The 22,193-nt window shown below is 37.9% G+C and overlaps 1 pseudogene across 1 annotated transcript; it reads left to right on the top strand.

The window, feature by feature from the left end:
* The first annotated feature begins 17,862 nt into the window (after positions 1-17,862).
* LOC114282550 ((3S,6E)-nerolidol synthase 1-like) lies at positions 17,863-21,758 on the top strand (annotated as a pseudogene). The gene is made up of 7 exons (XR_014365329.1): positions 17,863-18,108; positions 18,607-18,889; positions 19,445-19,733; positions 20,084-20,306; positions 20,394-20,532; positions 20,645-20,893; positions 21,428-21,758. The product of XR_014365329.1 is annotated as a (3S,6E)-nerolidol synthase 1-like (transcript).
* The last annotated feature ends 435 nt before the right edge of the window (positions 21,759-22,193 follow it).

Genomic DNA, 22,193 nt, shown 5'->3' with positions numbered 1-22,193 from the left:
TCCGGGAAGGAGAAAAATCTGCGCGGCTTCACCGAAACGGGCGTAACTCTTTGCACAAGAGGAATTAAGATATGAGGCCACCACCATTGGAAACCTTACTTCCAGGGCTTCATTTTCCACTCAATAATATCCCAAGTCCAAGTCCGAGGGGGAGAGATGTGGTTGGTTGAAGTCCGCTTGGACTGAATCTGCGCGGCTTCACGGAAAAGGGCATAACTTTTTCTACAGGAGGAATTTTAATGCAAGGTTTGTGCCATTGGAAAGATAACTTCTGGGGCTTCATCCTAGGAGGTGGCCGGCCACTTTTTCGGGCCGGCCGGCCACTTTTTTCCTTTGACCTAACCGGCCGGCTAGGGGAAGTGGCCGGCCGGCCACCTGCAGCCAAAATGTCAGGCCGACCTGCTTCTTCAGGTTGAGTACATTCCAGCTATGCCTTGGTTTTTCCCCAAAAATATCTACATCCGGGGGACCCTTTTGGAGGGAAAAAAGGCCTCATTTTCCCTCCACTTTGGCTAGACTCTTCTCTCCATCTCTTATCCATATAGAGAGCCTCCCAACTCTAGAGAAAGGGTTACAAGAGTTGCTTGGAGGAGATAGATACATATCACCCCATTTCCTTCAAGTTTTGGGCTCCATTTCTTCATCATCTTCAAGCTCTACCATCACCACTCCATTCCAGAAGCAAAGGAGGGGATTCCAGCAGCTTAGAGTCACCAAATCTGGTCCAAGAAGCAACAAAAGTGTTGGTCTTCAAAGGTAAGTCCAATTGCCCTCTTTTCTAGCTCATTTTGGCACCATCTTTAAGCCATACATGCTTGCTGAGTTGAGCTCCGACCAAAACTGGAAGTGGCCTTCTTTTAAGCTCATTTTCTTGTTTCATTAAGGGTTCAACCCTGTTTGAGGCACCCATATTGCACTTGCTTCAATATCCCCTTGTTTGTCAATTTTCTTGCATGCTTTGGCAACCCATTATGCTTCCATTTTTGGGCATTTTACAGTTCTCTAAATAGGCTTATTTTGAGCCCCTCTTCAACATTGAAGAAGGGCTCATCACTGTTTGGGACCTCCATATGTCACTTCATGTTATATCTCTCTTTTGGTCCCCATTTTTGCATGCTTTGGCAGCCTATCATGCTTCTGTTTTTGGTCTTTTTACAGGCCTAGAAATAGTCTTATTTTGACCTTCTTAACATGTTTCATTAAGGGTCTTTGGCTGTTTGGTGAATGCTTTGCATACTTTGTGTTATAGCCTCTTTTGAGCCTCATTTTGCATTGCATTTCTAGCATGTTTGTATACTGTTTTGGAGTTTTTACAGTTCTGTAAATATGCTTATTTTTTGTCCCTCTTCAATGTTGTAGAAGGGAATTTTTCAGTTTGGGCTGTGCATATACCACTTGCCTCTTTGGCCACCTTTTGGCCCTTTTTCTTGCATAAAAGCTTAGCCATGTCTATGTTTGTTTTTGGGTTTTTTACAGTTCTGTAAATATGCTTATTTTTGGTCCCTCTTCAATGTTGTAGAAGGGAATTTTTCAGTTTGGGTTTTACATATACCACTTGCTTCATAACCTCATGTTTAGGGCCATTTTTGCATGCCATTGTTGCCCTATCTTTGCTTGCTGTTTGGCCATGCTTTGTACTAGTAAAATGCTAATTTTGGGGCTGCCTTGCTTCTATCTATTCATTGCATATCCATATTGTGCATGTTTCGTATAGCTATAGGCCATTTCGGGTCCCAAAATTCATGCTTCGGGACTATTCCATGCATCGGGTGTGTTTTCGCCTCATTTCGGGGCTATTTTCCCCCACTTTTCAGTGCTGAAATCCCATTAGCATGTTTGCATATCATTTTCCATGCCATTGCATTGCGTATGCCATTGCCTCGGTTTGCGTGCTCGCGTGCACGCATTTCGAGGCACTTCATTTTCATCTATCGGCCTCTTATGTGAGTGTGGCTGAGGCTCTCTCATGTTAGTATAAGTCCATGTTGCATTCTATATGTCATTTCCATGCCATTGCATTGCGTATGCTATTGCCTCGGTTTGCGTGCCCGCGTGCACGCATTTCGAGGCACTTCATTTTCATCCATCGGCATCCTATGTGAGTGTGGCTGAGGCTCTCTCATGTTGGTATAAGCCCATATGCTATTTCCATGCCATTGCATTGCGTATGCCATTGCCTCGGTTTGCATGCCCGTGTGCACGCATTTCGAGACACTTCATTTTCATTCACCGGCATCCTATGTGAGTGTGGCTGAGGCTCTCTCATGTTGGTATAAGCCCATATGCTATTTCCATGCCATTGCATTGGGTATGTCATTGCCTCGGTTTGCGTGCCCGTGTGCACGCATTTCGAGGCACTTCATTTTCATTCACCGGCATCCTATGTGAGTGTGGCTGAGGCTCTCTCATGTTGGTATAAGCCCACATCATATTTTCATGTCATTTGCATTGCGTATGCCATTGCCTCGGTTTGCGTGCCTGTGTGCACGCATTTCGAGGCACTTTATTTTCATTCACCGGCGTCCTATGTGAGTGTGGCTGAGGCTCTCTCATGTTGGTATAAGCCCATATCATAGTTTCATGTCATTTGCATTGCGTATGTCATTTTCTCAGTTTGCGTGCCCGTGTGCACGCATTTCGAGACATCTCATTTTTACAGCATAATGCATACTAGGTTGTATCTTAGATCGCATTCAGTCATTTTTCTCAGTTTGCGTGCCCGTGTGCACGCATTTCTAGACATCTCATTTTCATAGCATTGTGTATGTCAGGATTGTATCTTAGTCGCATTTCATGCATGTCATGCATATTGCATCGTGTTCGGGATAGGAGTTAGCCCGGGCACGGGAAACGAGGTGCATTTCGTACTCCGAGTGACGGAATGTATCTCAATTCCCCAGTCACCGACACTCCGGATCATCCATGATGGAGTTAGGTCTCGTTGTGTTTTCATGTGCATTCATCCCATATTAAATTGTGCAATTCGACTCCTCGGCCATCATGCCTCGATATGCGTGATTGGTGGCACGAGGATCGAGGTATGCATATATTTTTGAAAATACATTGCTATGCCCCTTTCCTGCTCTCTGTTGCAGCAAAATGAAGAATCAACAACTTTTCGGAGTCTGGCACGCTTTCCAAGAATAACTGCTAAACAGAGGCTAATTGGGGCATCCTAGTGGATTTCCGCGCAAGGCAGCCCAAACATACAGCATTCATCAGAAGCAAGGCAGTCCCTGGCTTGCACGCCAGTTTTACAGCTTTCTTAGTTAATTTGATTAATTAATTAGGAATTTGTACATTATTCGGACTGTAATATTTGGACTGTACTATTCTTTTATTCGGAACTGTATTATTTATTCGGACCCTCTGCGCGAGGGCATAATTGTAATAAGTGTGCGTGAGTGTGATGTATGTCTTCCAACCCCACGTCTTTCTTCCCTTTTATTTACCAGCTTATGATGGTTAGATTAGAGCATATTTCAATTAGCATACAGTATGATAGCATGTTTGCATTCATTCATCTGTTTTGCATGCACCGGGCTCGGCGCATCATACTAACTGCATTGTACTTTCAATTCCAAATTGAATACATGATAGTTGTAGCATTCCATATGCCATGTTTAGAATAGCCGAGCCTGCTATAGTTGCGTTTTTGCGTGTGTTGCATTAGGCATTTTTGTATACTTAGGATCATGCATGATTTCTAATGTAAACTTCTGCTTTGGCTTGGAGTACTCAGTGAGTTTTATGCTTTAGCATCCTTGCATGCGTGTGAGTGACTGCCATAAATAGCATGCTTACCATGAGGCTATTTGCTTGTGTGATATAACTGCCTGAATGCCTGTGGGTGAAGGTTGGGTTACTTGGATTAGAAAAAATCATCAACTGTTTGTTTTAAGCCCACTAGATAGTGGCAAAACCATCTTTTCTAAGCCCACCCGAGGGTGGCAAAATCTGCATTTTAAGCCTACCTGCGGGTAGCAAACCATTTTCAAAAAGCGAACATAAAATGTTTTGTTCCAATTCAGGCTATCCAGTCTATACTTGTATGCTGTGCTCATCACATAGTAACCTAGGCTAATAACCGGAATAAGAACTCACAATGATTTCAAAAATAGATATCATGGTTAGTAGAGGCCGGGCGAGCGAGGGTGCTCATGAAGTGACCTTCCCCAATCGTACCCAAGTTCCCGAGCCGAGGCAACTTTGGTGATGACGGACACGTGGCCTTTAGCACCGAGTCAGGGTTTCCTAAATTTCCCATTAAAAAACATTTAGGTGGCGACTCTGTATCTGGCAAAGCAGTCCATGTTTGGCACTTCTTTCAAAATCTGTTTTCTCAAAACGATTTGCCAGATTTGGACTCTTTGGTTCAGACTTAGAACCGTGACAATTTGAGAGTCCTGAGCTGTAGTGACCCCAAAATGAACAGAACGGGAGCTCACCCTCCCGGGGCGTTCGGGGACGTCTACAATAGGGTGAGCCACAGCCCACTAGAAATAATCTAACACAATATATGAGATTTAACAAAGGTATAAGTACAATATGCATAAACAATGCCTGTGATAAAACATTCACATTTTATATAGTCATAAGGTACCAAATTCAAATCTTAATCCATTTCCATTCAATTCATTTCAATGCATGAGTCAATTTCATTATTTCTCAATAACCCAAATGAGACTACAACTCAATGGTTCAACGATCACATCATTAACACACAAACATTTCAATCTGCCATTTTACGAATATTTCATCCGTGGGATCAGCACCCATGTATAAATTTCGGGACTTTCACCCAGGACACTCCAGCCAACTTAATTATAATGGAGTCCATCCCCTTTCTCCTTCCAAACAATCATACATATGCAATGTATTTAAACACATAATCATGCATAGAGTGCATCACCTTTCTCTTCCCACACAATCATACATATGCAATGTATTTACAACATGATCATATTCAATGATAACCAACAGTGGATTAGTTTTAATTCACCTAATCCTTATGCAATTTCTATAACAATCATAGCTATTCTCCATCGATAGCCCAATACAGTTATTTCTAAACAGATAAACAATCTCAAGATATATATATATATATATATGTATTATTTAAAATTTTCAAAGATGAGGCGTATCATCTACTCAATTCCACCATATGGCTCAATACTCGTTTAATTTCATGTTTACAATATCAATTTCATTTATTTATACAAAATAAATATCATAATCATTTTAGGGCAAACTCCTTGTTTTCCCAAATATCAACCAAGCACCAAAATCAACAATTTTGACACCATACAACATCATTTTCAAACCCCACAATCATTTTCTTCTCATTCACCAAAAACCCGTCTTTCCATTTTACCCCCAAACCCTAGGTTTGTTCACATTACCCCCAAATCCCACCATTGTTACATAACGACAAATAACTAAGTTAAAAACCATATTAAAGTGTAGAAAATCCCTACCTCAAGAAGAAAAGACCAAGCAAAGCAAAGTAAAATCCTCAACAACGTCGAGACCACGTTCCAATCGGATCAAAATGAAGCTCTTGGAATGCTCTAACTTTTTCTCAAAGGCACTAGAGTAGAGAACCCAAAGGATCTAGGCCAAAATGTAGAGAGAGCGAGAGAGAGAGAGAGAGAGAGAGAGAGAGAGAGAGAGAGAGTATTTTAGGGTGAGAGAGTCAAGATCTAGGTTTTTGGAAAGTTTTAGAGAGAGGGAAGAATGAAAATAGCCACTGGCTCAACAACTGCTATTGTTGGTCAAGCAGTAGGGGCTTGTTGCTTACTCTACTTACTCTACCCCTACCTAAGGGCTTGTCACTTTCACGATCTGATATACACACAGTCTGCTCGAGTAAAAGAGTTGACGCTCGAGCATCAGACACAAAAAGTTATTCCGCTCAAGCGCAATAAAGGTCGCTCGAGTGCCAAGACACAACGAACGCTCACCGCCCGAGGGCAAGAATTCTCCGCTCGAGCGTAGAAAACACACATCCAGAAGTTTTGCAAACAACAAAGTAACGCTCGAGCACAGGAAAGGCCACTCGAGTGCCCACCCGCTCGAGCGTAGAAATCACTCTCCCAGTAGTTTTACAGACCTGCAAAGTATTGAGAGTTTGTAAAGTCCGCTCGAGCGCAATAATGGCCGCTCGAGCGGAGAAGCAAAAATCTGGGCATCAAAGGTTTGGAAAAACAAGCAACCAACCTGTTCCAAACACACAACCCCAACTCGATAACCGAAAATAGAGGAGAGACAAGGGAAACAAGATATGAATCACCATTCAAAACTATACAAACCCAAGTCCGGAATACAACAAGTGACGAGTCAAAACCAGAATCACTATAACCGCCCCCCTTAAAGAATTTCGTCCCCAAAATTACAAATCAATTCAATATCAACACTAGATCATTCATAACAATGTTATTCTCACAAGTACAATACCACGACCCATTCTCCGGTCATCCATTCTCATCGACTCGACACACAAGTCCCATATTAAAATGAAATTTAAAATTTTCCAAAACATTTACAATGTTTAATCAGAATCCGAGTTTTCAAAATCTTTACAATATATACAATGCTTCCAAAAATGATACAACACCCACAATATTCCATATTCTCAAAACATATGCAATACTTATATTGAATCCATGTTTCCAAAATGCCCATAACATACATAATGTCTTTACATTTCATTTACATAATGAAAATCTCAATATAAAATTAAATATCAACAAATAAGTCCGGATATTTCTCTCGGACTTCCAATTCACGTTCCCAAGTTGCTTCTTCAATTCCGTGATGTTTCCACAATACTTTAACTATGGGAATTGTCTTGCCTCACAAAACTTGATCCCAAGTATCCAGGACTCTCACCGGTCTCTCCTCATACGAGGCATCTTTCTCTACCTCTAAGTCGGTCCAATTCAGCACATGCGATGGATCCGGTTCATACTTTCGAAGCATACTAATATGAAACACGTCATGAACCCCGGAAAGTTGTGGCGATAACGCCAAACGGTAAGCAACCTCCCCAATCCGCTCAAGGATCTCAAAAGGGCTAATAAACCGAGGGGATAACTTCCCACTCCTATCAAATCTCATCAAACCCCACCTAGGTGATATTTTCTAAAAGACATGATCTCCCACCTCAAAAGACAAGGATCTCCTCCTACGGTCGGCATAACTTTTCTGGCGACTCTGAGCCGTAACCAATCTCTTACGAATAAGTGATACCTTCTCCGTCGTTTCCCGAACTAACTCTGGGCCCAACAAAGGTGCATCACCTACCTCGACCCAACATATCAGAGATCTACACGGTCGACCATACAAGGCCTCAAATGGTGCCATGCGAAAACTTGAATGGAAGCTGTTATTATAGCCAAACTCCACTATGAGCAAATGACTCTCCCATGGCCTTTTAAAATCAAGGACACAACCTCGAAGCATGTCCTCAAGGATCTGAATGGTACGTTCTGACTGCCTGTCAGTCTGAGGGTTATACACTGTGCTAAAAGTCAGTCTAGTGCCCAAGGCACTTTGCAAGCTCTGCCACAATCGAGCTGTAAAACGTGAATCTCTATTTGAAGCAATCGTTACAAGGACCCCGTGCAACCTCACTATATCTCGAATATACAAGTCAACAAGGAAATCTATTGAGTCGTTCACACGCATATGTATAAGGTGCGCTGACTTGTTCAACCAGTCAAATACCACACAATTGGCATCACTACCCCGTTGAGTCCTCGGAAGACCCACAAAAAAATCCATCATGACATGCTCCCATTTCCACTTAGCTATAGGCAAGGGTTGCAATAAACCCACTGGCCTCTGATGCTCGGCCCTCACTTGCTGACAAGTAAGGCACTTCGACACAAACACTGCCACATCCTTCTTCATACCTCTCCACCAAAACTGGCGACTTAGGTCATGATTGTAGCGATCCCGATTTTGTCCCGGTCAACTTCGGGGGTCGAGATTGTAGCTCGCTGAAAGCAAAAATGCAAAATGCATTCGAAATTGCTTACGGGAAAGTGTATTTCATGCTCGGGTGACCTTGTTATATCAGTCCGTAAATTAGGGTTTCAGATCACTTTTTGCAGCCCCCTCTCTCTCTCTAAAACTCTCCAAATTTCCAGATCTAGAGCTTATCTCTCTAGAAGTCATCTTCTCTTTTTGATTTCTCCAAATTAGGCTTAAGTTCTTCACCAAAGTTGGTTATCACCTCGAGGTTTTCATTGTGTGCGGTGGAGATCGAGTTTTGACACCGTAGATTTTGGGGTTTCATCTCAAATTCTCTTCAAAACTTGAGGTAGGAATTTTCTACACTCTAATATGGTTTTTAGCTTAGTTATTTGCTATTGTGTATAGATGATGAGATTTGGTTGTGGTTTGGACAAATCTAGGATTTGGGTGTGAAATGAAAAGATGGGTTTTGATGAATATGAGGTAAACGAGTATGAGGCTTGAATATAAGATCATGTTGTGCCAAAATAATTGATTTTGGTGTTTAGGTTGATATTTGGTGAAAAGGGGATTCTGCCCTAATTTTGATTAAATTATTATTTTGCATAAATAATTGGGATTAACATTGAAAACGTGAAATTGGAAGGTTGTGATTATAAATGGTGATATTGGATATGTATTATGTCACCTATGGAAGTTTTGAATAAACTATTTATTTTGATATTGAACATCTCTTTAGAAATAATTGCATTGGGCTATCGGTGGAGGATAGCTATGATTGTTGTATAAATTACATGAAAATTAGACGATTTAATGCTAATCCATTGTTGGTGTCATTGAATATGACCATATTATAGATACATTGTATATGTATGTTTATTGGGAGGAGAAAGGGGATGGACTTTATATGTGATTATGTTTATAAATACATTGCATATGTATATTTGTTTGGGAGGAGAAAGAGGATGGACTCCATTTAAAGCAAGTTGGCCGGAGTGTCCTAGTGAAAGACCTGAAAGTTTATATATAAATGGGTGCCAATTCCTTTGGACGAAATATCTGTAAAATGGCAGGTTTGAAGTGTTTATGTGAGTTTTGCATAATTGGAAAATTGTTAAGTTGTAGTCTCATTTTGATTGTTGAAAGATAACGAATTTAACTCATGAATTGAGTAGCATATATGAATTGGAAATGAAATTAAAGGAAAATAGAATAAGGTTGCTCTTAGTGGTATATGGATATGCAGGTCTTGTAGATGTTTCAGGATCGATATTGTTTATGTATGTGGTATTTATACCTTTGCTAAACCTCATAAATTGTGTTAGATTATTTCCACTAGGCTGTTGGCTCACCCTATATGGGAATACCATTTCAGGTACAGGTGAGATACTTCCTCCAAGGCAATAGCGTGGATGGAGTTTTGGGAAGCAAGAGCTTCTTAATTATGCCTTATGTGTGTATGTTTGTTATTTGGAAAGCCAAGGACTTAAGATATAATGAGCGAGATTCAATTTGTGTAACCAAGAATGTTCTTGGATAAATTTATAAGCCTGTAGGACACTTATTACCTGTTTGGCTTCCATTTCATACTTGTTGTAAAATGCATGTTTGGGATTGGAACTGGGGCATTGAGATGTGAACAACATGTAATTGGCATTTGGGATTTAATGGAAATGGGTGTATGAATTACTTAGCAATATATATGTGTTTGTCTATCAGGTGGGTTTCGTTGCATAAATAGATATATCCTACCCAAATTTTCGGGGCGTTACAATGATACATCTTTGTGCCTCACAGATGCACCACAAGGTGCGAATGGTGAAACTCTCGGAGTACTTCCTCCCGACAAGACTCCAGCACGACAAGACGGCTACGGTATCTAACACTCGAGTCAGGATACACGCTCAAGCCCGTTCTACTTTCCTACTGGAGATCTTCTCCCGTAGGAAATGTCGCTCGAGCGTAGAAATCACTCTCCCAACAGTTTTACAGACCTGCAAAGTATGGAGAGTTTGTAAAGCCCGCTCGAGCACAATAACGGTCACTCAAGTGGAGGAACAAAAATTGCAAAGCCCGCTCGAGCGCAATAATGGCTGCCATCAAAGGTTTGGAAAAACAAGCAACCAACCTATTCCAAACACACAACCCTAACCCGATAACCCAAAATAGAGTGGAGACAAGGGAAACAAGATATGAATCACCATTCAAAACAATACAAATCCCAGTCCAGAATACAACAAGTGACGGGTCAAAATCGGAATCGCTATATGAACGATCAATTAAATCAATCAAATCCCTAAAGTTTTTAATTAGAACTTATTTAGTCCCCGAAAAAATTACAAAAATAAAATTAGTAAAAGACCCTAACTTCTATTCCAAAAAAAAAATTATATTTCTATTTTATCTTTAAAAAGTATTTTGTTTCCCTGTGTGTTTAAATTGATATTAGAAGCTAGTTTATCAGTTTTGCCAATAAAATTATATGAGTATTTGATATATTGAAAAAGTTGAATCAAATAAATTATAAACGAAATTTGGCAATGACTCAATAGAATGATTTATATATGTTAGGGACTTACTAAACTCAGTTTATAGTTCTAGAACTAAATACATAGTTTGACAATAGTTCAGGAGTAGAAAGTGAAATAAACTCTTTTTGTTATAAATTATAGGGCGAATTATACTAACAGTCCTTATAGTTTAAGACTCGTGTCATTTTGGTCCCTGACTTTTCAATTGTGACACATTTAACCCTGAATTTTGAATCTTATTCCAAATAAGGACAATTGAAGATCTTGTTGCTTAATTTCAAGGATAAAATTGTCAATTTGATAAAATATAAACTAATTTGACAAAAATAAATGTCAAAAAAATATTTTGAAATTATTCCTACCAACCAAGACAAAATTATATAAAATTGATAAATATTTTAGACATTTCTTTATTTATTTATTTTATCAAATTAATGTTTATTGTGTGTTTAGATGATGATCATTTAATGGGTGGTTGTTAAGATTTTAATGTGTAATCGATATATTTAATATATGAAATATTTTTAGTTTTGAATTTTTTTCATTTAATGGATTGGTTTAATAATGATATCAAAATTGTCATCATATTTTACTTTTGAAAAAGTAGAAACTAATTTAATGAAAATAAAAATAACCACCCATTACATGATCATCATCCGAACACATAATAAAAATTAATTTAGTAAAAAAATAATAAAATAAATGTCTAAAAAATTTATCAATTTACATCATTTTATCTTTAGTGGGTAGAAATAATTTTTAAAAATTTAAAAATATTTTTTTGACATTTATTTTTGTCAAATTAGTTTATATTTTATCAAATTAATGATTTTGCCCTTGAAATTAAGTAATGGTATCTTTAGTTGTTCTTATTTGGAACAAGATTCAAAATTCGGGATCAAATATGTCACAATTGAAAAGTTAGGAACCAAAGTGACACTAGCCCCAAACTATAGGGACCATTAGTGTAATTCACCCTAAATTATATATAAATATATATATATATATATATATATATATGGGATAAAAGGCCGTTCTAGTTCCTAAAGTATGCGTTTGTTGTCATTTTAGTCCCTTAATTTTTAATTTTATCATTTTAGTTCTCAAAGTTGTCAATTTAAGTCAAATTGATTTAATTCCAAACGGCTGTTTAAATTGTTAATAAAATAATTATAAATTTCAACTATGGTCCCTAATGTGTATATATATATATTTTTTTTATTTTTTTTTTTGTCGTTTTGGTCCACAAAATATCAAATTTATCAATTTTTTTAATATTTCATGATCAAATTGTCAAAATAAAAAATTTTGGGAACCAAAGTGATACGAAACAAATACTTTAATGATCATGTGTATATTTTATTACTATTTCGTTAACTATTTAGACAGTCAATTTGAAACTGAACTAAATTAACTAAAATTGACAAAATTGAAAACTTAAAAGATAGTTATAAATATATTTTATTCTATATATATGCAAGTGCCATGATTATTTCTGTTGTACCATTTTTGTTCTGCATTATCTTTTGAGTTTGTTGGTTTTTCAATTAATTGGATAGATATTCCTAATTAATTTACTGTTTGTAAATAATTATTAAAGAAACAAATAAGATTTTGCTATTTGTTTCGATGACTACAAAAATAGTGAAAATTAATGATGTATACTAGTCTCTTTGTAAAAATAATTTGGAATTTTTTTTTTTTAAGGTCTCTGATATTAAGATTTAAGATTTTATAAAATAAATGATATACAATATTTTTGTAGTAGTTAAGGTCTCTTAACATTTTCACAGAGAAAATTCGACTTAGAGAAATTTCACCCAACTCAGAGAAAATTTGTCCGACTCAAAGAAATTTCACCACCTGACACAGAGAAATTTCAGCCCTGATACAGAGAAATTTCATCGAGAGACCTTAACTGTAAAAAAAGTATTTTGGACCTCTCCTACTGCACAAAGTTGAATAGGGATGTTTCACTAATTTCCCGTAATAATTTACCAAACAAGTTTTTTGATATTAATTTTTATTTCTTTCATTTTTACAAAACAAAAAAAAAATTATACAAAAATACCAAAACATATGTAATTGTCGATATAAAGTCAAAAGAAACAAAACTATTCGTCGAATATCAAAAAAACATGAACCATGAATCACTGCGTGTCTTATTTTAATAATTTTAATTATTTATTTTAGTAATTTAAATTAGGGATATTTACCGATAAATGCCATCCTACAAACAGTTTTACCAGTTGGTCCCAAGTTTGTTTTATTGTTCTCATCAGTCCTATTAGTGGGGAAATATATTCCCGTTTGATCCTATTTCCTTTGTTTGGCCTAATTTAGTGAGACAATTGTGCCCTTCCTTACACGCATATCCGTTTTTGTTAGGATTAGTTGTGTACAATTGGCAATTCATATACGCTACTAGTTGGACGTTCGTTGTACTACGTTAGGGTTTTAGGGGGCTGTAGAGGTGGGGGTGTGTGGAGATTGCGTGGTTTGGGTGTTTGGGTGGCATACTAATTGCGAAGCCGAAGACTGCCGTCGGAACTGCCGAGTTGTGAAGGTATGTTTGTTTTTTTTTTATTTGTTGTGTTTTTGTGTAAAGAGGGGGTTGTCTTTTTTTGATTTTCTTACTGGGAAAGGGGGTAGCAAGTTGTTTGTGACGGCACATTGGTAGCTGCTTGTTTGTGATGGCACATCAAGAATATTTGATGCTGATACTATTGTGAAATTGTGTGTCTGTCACATTTCCATTGTGTTGTTCAGAACACACACGCACGGTACGGACTACCTGTTCGTCAATGTCACATTGGGTACATTTCAGTTTCATATGTTTTTGGTATAACATTTGTCATATATTACAGGTATGGACGCGCATGTTATGTTTGTGTGTTGTTACCGCAGCACAAATGCTGCAATCAAATTGAATTTTCCATTTCGATTTAATGATCTGATCAATTGTGTGTGCTTGAAATTTGATGGTCTAACCCATGGTAATGTGTCTTTGTTTTTCAAGATGCCGGGGTATAATAATTTCACATTACAGAATGATATTGATATGGAAAGCATGGTTTCCCTTGTACGGTCTTTCCGCTTACAACACATTGATATCATCATTCAAATTGGGAGAATGCATGGTGTAGTTGACATTTTTGACACAAATCGAAGTCCCTGTGTCGTTACACCTAACTTGCTTGCGCTTGGAGATGATTTAGATATTGATGACAGTCAACCAGATTTGCCTCCTAAATTTTTTTCCCATGCCGAAAAGGTTTTTTTTGTCCGCTCCATGGGCTCATGGTATCACACACATGGGTCAAAGTTTCGAGGGTAAAGCCAATAAAATTCGTAGTGTTCTTCGAAAATATGTGGTTGAGTGTGGATTTCGATTCAAATTTGTAAAGACTGACTCCATTCGGATTACAGCGATGTGCATGATGAGGTAATCGATATTATGCATGTGATCTATACATGCATGAGTCTTACATGCTGATGAGTTTTTCCACATTCACAAGTAGAATAGAGAACATAGTTGTGGTGTTGCCATCCGGACAGTAAAAAACCCAAGGGCTGGGTTTGAGTTAGTGTCTGATGTTATATCCGAACGGGTGCGTAACAAACCGCTTACACGTCTGATTGATGTAGTGTACGATTTGAAGAAAGATTATGGATTAGAGATTAGCTATTGGGTTGCATGGTTGGGCGTTGAGAAAGCGCGTGGCGAAATGTTTGGTGCACATTCCATTTCGTTCGATCAGTTACGATGGTGTAGTAATGTCATTATGGAAAACAATCCAGGTAGCTACATTACCATTGATTACGATGAACAAAATCACCGATTTGAATGGTTTTTTATATCATTCAAAGCATGTATTAATGGATTTAACCATTGTCGCCCTTTACTCTTTTTTGATGGTACCTTTTTGAAGGGTAAATTCAAGGGTAACTTGCTAGCGGCCAGTGCAAAGGATGGCAACCAAGGTGGTTCTTTCTGTTTGCATACATAACATATTTTTTTCTATTCCCCCAGGTGCATGGAGTTGTGGCATAATATTGTCATGTTTGTATTAGTTTTTTTTCCAATTCATTTCGTAGATATATGTTTCATATATTACTATTGGACCCACTAACAAATATGTACACAGGTCTATTCCCATTGGTAATAGCAATTGTGGAATTTGAGAACACGACAAATTGGTCTTGGTTCTTGCAATATCTTGCGAATGTTGTCAGCAATGACAGGCAACTAACATTCTAGTCAGACTGTCACACAGGCCTACTCAAATCAATTTCCACAATCTTTTCAACAACCCACCACGCATTCTGCTTACAACATTTGCAACAAAATTTGCAGGACAAGATCTGGTACGTGAACAGTGCGTACCAAGCAAGTTTGTTAAGCAAATTCCAAGAATGCGCATACACACCAACTGTGACAGCATTCAATGCTAGCATAGAGAACTTCAAGAAGTCTGGACAGAATGTGGCAACGGCTTTCCTGAAAGATTTACCTCCACAATATTGGGCGAATGCTTATTTTCGATACGCACACTATTTTTACATAAAATATACTATAATAACTCTAACATGTTGTCACACAAAGAATTGCACTGTTAACACTACTTGAACATGTATGTTAACTATGGGTTGTTGACAATGGGTCACGTTACGGTGAGATGTGTTCCAACGCCGCTGAATCATTCAACTCATGGGTCCGTGAGGCACGACATCTTCCCATAACCCAAATGGTCGACAGTATTAGGACGAAAATTATGAATCAAATGTCGAGATGCAAACACAAGTCATCAGCATGGCCCAGAGTTGTTTGTCCCAAAATAGAGGCTCGGTTGGTCAAAGCATATAAGAAAGGTAGGGCATGGCTTGTAAGCCAATCAAATGATAATGTATATGAGGTCCATTCATACCCATCAGTGCTGGTTGATGTTGACATGCGTACGTGCTCCTGTTTTTAGTGGCAGATTAATCGCTTACCATGTGAACACACGATGATTGCAATACGTAACAGCAGCAGAGATTTGTACGATTTGGTAGAATCATTTTACCATGTCTTCGAATATCGCTTGTCATACACTTCATGCATAAACCCAATACCAACTGTTGAGAAACCACCGTTCCAACTCGAAGACTTCATCATACACCCACCAATTGTCAAAAGGAAACCCAGGAGGCCAAACAAAAAACATATGCTTTCTAGGGGGGAAGAAGTGCAACCAATTCGTTGCGGACAGTGTCAAGGCATGGGGAATCACAGCAAAAAAACATGCAAAGAACCAATTTAGGCTTCAAAACATGGAACTACATTTCAAATTTTTGCAGTTCAAAGTATTTCTTGATTTACATACTGTTTACCTCCATACGCAGGTGCCTTAACCACCATACCTACCACATCGTCATGTCTTGTGTTTCTCGTTTGTTTTTTTAATTTACCAACATTGCAAATAAATGGGTTCAGCACACGCTGAAACACTGTCTACAACTATGATTTGCGCTCAATTATAATCATTTTCTCAAGTTACATGTCACATTTACGTACTTTTCATACCTCGACAAACCGCATTGTTCTTCTATGCTTTCAACTATTTCCATTTCGTTGATGAGCATAATTTGCATGTGTTACTGTGACTGTTCCAATTTGTTGACACACGATTGCATGATATGTTAACATGGGTTTGTAAACAACATAAGGCAAATACTGAAACAACACATTTTCACTTTACTATACTACTGTGTCATTGTTGTCCGATATTTGACACAACGTAGATAACCAAATGGATCACCAAAAAAAAAATCAGTGTAAGAATGAAGCCCAAATGTTGTACTTATACATTACATAAATAGCGCACGACAATTTGACACAAGCACATGCAAAACACCACCACACACAACCAACACCTAACCTACACCCACATCCAAATTACAATACAAACGGCTTCGATCACATACAAATTAAAATACAATCCCCACAAAAGGCGTACACCACTGACACAGACCCATGCCACAAATTACGATACACAGATCCAACATTTAATATTTACAAGACTAAATGAAACAAAAAGTCAACATTTAACACTAACTACGCATCCAGTCAGCAATATAATGGCACACAACATACAACACTATGCTTCCACTATCCAACAAAAAACACCCAAATCCCCCAACAACGCCCACACTATACGTAGTTGGTAACCACATTACCACATACTTTTCCCGGATTTTAACACGCTATCCAACATGCACACATCCGACAACCACAAATAAACAACCAACACACATAATGTTACTGCATAAAAATTACTTTTTATTCCATTCCCAACACAGTTGTAAACAAACTAAGGTTACTTTTTATATCATGTGATTTTATGTTCAACTCTCCCAAGCAACATAGTTACGAAAATTTTCTTGCCATTTGACAAAATGAGTGCTCGGCCGATTTAACTAAATCAGTTTCAGTTTGAACAGTACCCGAACCAAACACCCGGCAGTCCCAGTCTGATTTTCAAAACAATACTTTGGCAATTAACCTTTTTTGTTTTAGTCGCGATAGTTATATGTTCAACGACCAAAAGTTTAGTCGCTAAATACTTTTCTTTTTTTTTGTCACATAATGTTTTTGTTGACTAAAATAGTATTTTTGCTACTAAATTTTTTGTTGGCAAAAGTGTAATTTCTTATAGTGATAATTATGAAAAAACCATGAGGTTACTTATATTTTCTTAAACCTTAGGGTAGGTCAGTGTAGTTTACCCTCTCTTTTCTTAGATTTGTGTTTAAAAAAATTACTTTTCAAATGCATCTAATCTAGAAGGATCTTTAAATTAGAAAATTCTAAAACAAGTTCACTAAAAGTAGGAAGAAAAAAAAAAAAGAAAAAAAAAAGTTTTGTTTGTTGTCTTTAGTGGATTTTTTTTTTTTTTTTTTTTTTTTTGACTTCTTAGGTTGATGTAGTCTAGTACTATTTAAAATATTTTTAAAAAAGTTCATAGAGTGAAAATAAAGAAGAAAAAAAAAATTAACTGTCAAACTCCACCACTATTATATGAAGCATCGGTTTCTTTGAAATTTTGTCACGATTTTTTTACACTTAAATTATTTCTTATAGATCTAATTGATTCAAACTTAGTTAGGAAATACTACAATAGTTTGAAAAGCTATAATTTTGTGCACTCTTAAAATTATGAATGAGAACCACATAGATTAGTGAGATAATCTATCCATGTAAAATGATGTCACATTCACTATCTGTTCCAAAAAATACCCCACTTGCATAAAAGCATGGGATGGACCACTCCTACTTGCATTCTATTTCTATAGATAGGGTGCTCTACTCTGGCAACACCATAGTTCATAACCAATCTCTCCCGCATTGTTTATGCCAATCTTCCTTCCCTTGTCTGAATTTTCCCACCATTCAATTCCTCCAACCATCTTCCCACAAATCAGCAAGACCTACCTCACCTGAATCCCTTCATCCATGGCCGCCACCACCGCCACCACCACCATCTCCACTACCCACAAATGGAGCATTTCTGTTGCAGAAGACCTCAAATGCCTCACCCCCCACTGCACCTTCACTGTTAAGTTTTTTCTTCTTTTTTCTTTCTTTTTCGGGTACAGTACTTGTGATCTTTCAAATGAGGTACACAGCCTCTGGCCAGAATGCTAATTAACTGTAATAATCATCTTCATCTCCGTGTACACTGGTTCTGGCCATTGTGCTAACTGTGCAGTGATTTTCTTCATTGTTACTTTATGATAGGGAAGAGCTTTGGTTTGGACCAGAGAGAAGGTCTCGACCTGTGGGTCCACCACGGATTCTAATTCATTGATCCAAGCCATTGATCTCATAATACCTTGTGTAAACTACTAAAATAAATAAATAAAATTCAAATTGATCGATATCCCTAGTCACGCAATTTTAGATGGATGTACAATATATTTTCAAAATCATACTAAACGTTACTTTTTTGAAATTGTTGACTGAACCACCTGGATAAGAGAGAAGATGCTCCCTTTATTCCTTACCTTGAAATCCTGATTTTCTAGGAGCTGACAACATCGGCTTTTCTTGCAGGATGAAATTTTAGCAAAGCAAGAACAACAATTGGAGGAAGTTAGGACTGTGTTAAGAAATGTAGAAGGAGGAGAAGAAGAAGACTCACTAAAAGGTCTGGTCATGATCGATGCCCTCCAACGTCTGGGCATTGATTACCACTTCCGGGAGGATATTGAAGCTGTTTTACACAGCCAATATATGAATTCTAGCAGCCATAGCTTTACTGATCAGCATGACGATCTTTATGAGGTTTCGACTCGCTTCCGTCTGTTGAGGCAACAAGGCTACAATGTGCCCACAGGTGTATATACTACGTTTGTTTCAGTGGATTTTCATTTCTTGTGGAAAACGTTTTATAAAAATATTTTTCGTACAAAATATTTTCCTTGTTTGATTGTCGTCTTGAAATTAGTTTGCTAGTAGTGGTGTTGGCATGGTGATGGTGGTGAGGTGGGGTGGTGGTGGTATTGGTGGTGGAAGTGTTAGTGGGGTGGTGGTTGTGATGGGGGAAGGTGTGTGGGTGATGGCAATGGTGTGGCAGCAGTGGCATGTGGTGGTAGAAGTGGTGGCACCAATGGTGGTAGGGTGGTGATGTTGGTAAAATTTGTTTGGTTAACATTTTGTTTTTTTCAAAAGTAGAAAATATTTTTCGTCCAAATAATCTTGTTTTTCGCTAACCATAGAAAACGTTTTGAGTAGATTTTCATTTCCTGCCATAAATGTTAGAGGAAAAAAAGGAAAAAAAAAAAGTTTTTCAGAAAATATTTCCTGTTGAAACAAACAGAGCAATAATTTCTTCTTCTATCCACAATCATCCTCATTACAGTAGTTAACAAGTTGATTGGTATTGGGACAGATGTGTTTCACAAGTTCAAGGACAAGGACGGAAGGTTCAAAACAGAACTAAGTGAAGACATTAGAGGGTTAATGGGATTATATGAAGCATCACAGCTAAGCATAGAAGGAGAAGACATACTTGATCAAGCTGCAGACTTCAGTGCCCAACAACTTAATGGGTGGTAAAGTTCATGGCCAATAACTTCCTCACTGATTACAATGGCCCCAATGCAAATGTCCGGCAAGAACTAGCAAAAATGGATTTCAATGTCTCCGTCCATGTACCAGAAGGAAATGCTTCAAGTTTCCAAGTAAGTTTGGCCTTAATTTTGTTTTAACTGTGGTACTAGGTGTGTTCAAGAGGGCATAAGATTCTCTGTCCTTAAAATTTATATGCCCTTGTCCCTAATGCACTTCTAGTCGCATGATCGTGCCTTGAGATTGTAGTATTTTGAGATTCACGTCAAATTGTTAGGTTGGAAGTGTATTAAGAACAAGGTTTTTGAAGATAGAAGATTCCTGGCCATTTTTTGTCCTGAAAATTCATGTCCACTGTTCCTAATATACTCCCAGTCAAAGGATCCTACGGACTAGTTTTTTTAGTGCAGAAGATCCTTGGCCGTTCAAGAATGGAGATTATTGTATGATTTTTTCATCTCAAATGGTGGAAAAGCACAGGTTTGGGCAATGAGTTGAAAGTATGCAAGAAACCAACCACTAAAATGGTACCTGTGGTCTATGGCAACCCTCACTGACCCAAGCTTATCAGAGCAAAGAGTTGAGCTCACAAAACGCATCTCTCTTGTCTACATAATAGATGACATTTTTGATGTTTATGACACACTAGAAGAACTTATTCTCTTCACAGAGGCTGTTAATAGGTATGCATCTCCTCCATCATCATCATCACTACATTCATCTTCAAAATTTTCAATTCTGTAATACTAACCAGTAGTTACTGCATGCAGATGGGAACTAGCAGCTGTTAACGAACTACCCAGCTATATGAAGCTTTGTTTGAAGGTTCTTCTTGACAACACAAACGAAGTTGCCTATGGGGTCCACAAAAAGTATGGTTGGGACCCCATCGATTCTCTGCGAAGAACGGTATATCATAATAGTACCAGCAAATTATGTCATGTGCATACTTAGGATTCTATTAGATAGTTTGTGAGAATTACAAATGGATTAGCTTTAACAAAATCCTTGATTGTTGCAGTGGGCAATTTTGTGCAACGCGTTCTTAGAAGAAGCGAAATGGTTTGCTTCAGGGCAGTTGCCAAAAGCAGAAGAGTACTTGAAGAATGGGATTGTTAGTTCAGGTGTGCCCGCGGTGTTAGTTCACATGTTCTTTCTCTTGGGTCATGGAATGAACAAGGAAAGTGTCAATTTTATGATCGACAATCCTGACATCATAACCTCTACCGCTACAATTCTCCGTCTCAGGGATGATTTGGGAAGTGCCAAGGTAACACAAAGTTCATTTTCTATCAAGATATTATTTTCATGGACCACGTAAATGAAGATAAAATGTTGTCCTAATGTAAAGCCAACCACCCAAAAATATCAAGTAAATTAGAGGACCACATTCTGACCTACAAGGAGGCATTAGCAAGGCCTACACTGGTGATGGCACTCGCGGATGTAGACGGTGTCGGCTGGTAACACACTCTGGCTCAATGGTATCATACGATGTAATCCAACAGAGCCATTGGTTCAGACACCATACCAACTATGAGAATTGTTACGGGACCTGATAATGAACTATGAGAATTGTCATGGCCCACAAAAAGGAAAAGAAATTGTGAAAGCATTTCAGAAAATGGGGGCCCTATTTGCGTTTGAGTCCATTCACACATAATCCCGACGACTTCACTCAATGTCAAGCCTTCTAAAAAGCTCTTAACATGTTAGGAACCATTTAGCAGAGATTTTCATTTCCTTACATGAACCATTTATATTCGGTTCAGCTCTAATATAAGCTTGGACTTAAAACTGACAGGATGAGAATCAAGACGGTCATGATGGATCCTATGTAGATTGCTACATGAAGGAGCACGAGGGCTATACAGCTGAAACCGCAAGAAAGCAAGTTGTTGACATGATTTCAGATGCATGGAAGCGACTCAACCGGGAATGCCTGTCTCCAAATCGATTTTCTGCCAATTTCACCCAGGGTTGTCTTAATACTGCAAGGATGGTTCCTTTGATGTACTGCTATGATGACAATCATAACCTCCCAATCCTTGAGGAGCATATGAAGTCAATGTTCCATGATAGTGTTTCTCTCTAAGGATTCAATGAAAGTACTAAAATATTGCTATTTTTCCTTAGCAGAGTATACCAGACTAATACTGTTATATAGTCCAAACAAAATGCAAAAATAAATACTATATGATGTTGTAGCAAAAACATGTAATAGAGAAAGTAGGGTATCGATCTTGGGATCCATTGATTCAAGAATAAATTGTTCTATAACTCGTTGATTCACAAAAACTACTGGAAATAAAGGCTTAACAATAATTGATTCAAAACGAATGTTCAAGATTAAAAGAAGAGTATAAACTTGAAATTGTAAGGCTTACAATAATTATTTATAATGGAAAGCAGCCGAACGATACTAGGAAACAACTAAAATTGGCAGTTCCTTAACTAGCTAGACAAAAAATAAGGAAATATAACGAAAATTAACAAAAAATGGAAACATTGAAACACAACACACACACACACACACACGTGAAAAACCTACTAATTTAGAGCATCTCCGT

The sequence above is a fragment of the Camellia sinensis genome, chromosome 3, assembly GCF_055761805.1.
Source record: "Camellia sinensis isolate YWXY chromosome 3, ASM5576180v1, whole genome shotgun sequence".
NCBI lineage: Eukaryota > Viridiplantae > Streptophyta > Magnoliopsida > Ericales > Theaceae > Camellia > Camellia sinensis.
The sequence above is the reverse complement of the archived record's forward strand: the minus strand, read 5'-3'. Positions and strand labels throughout refer to the sequence as shown.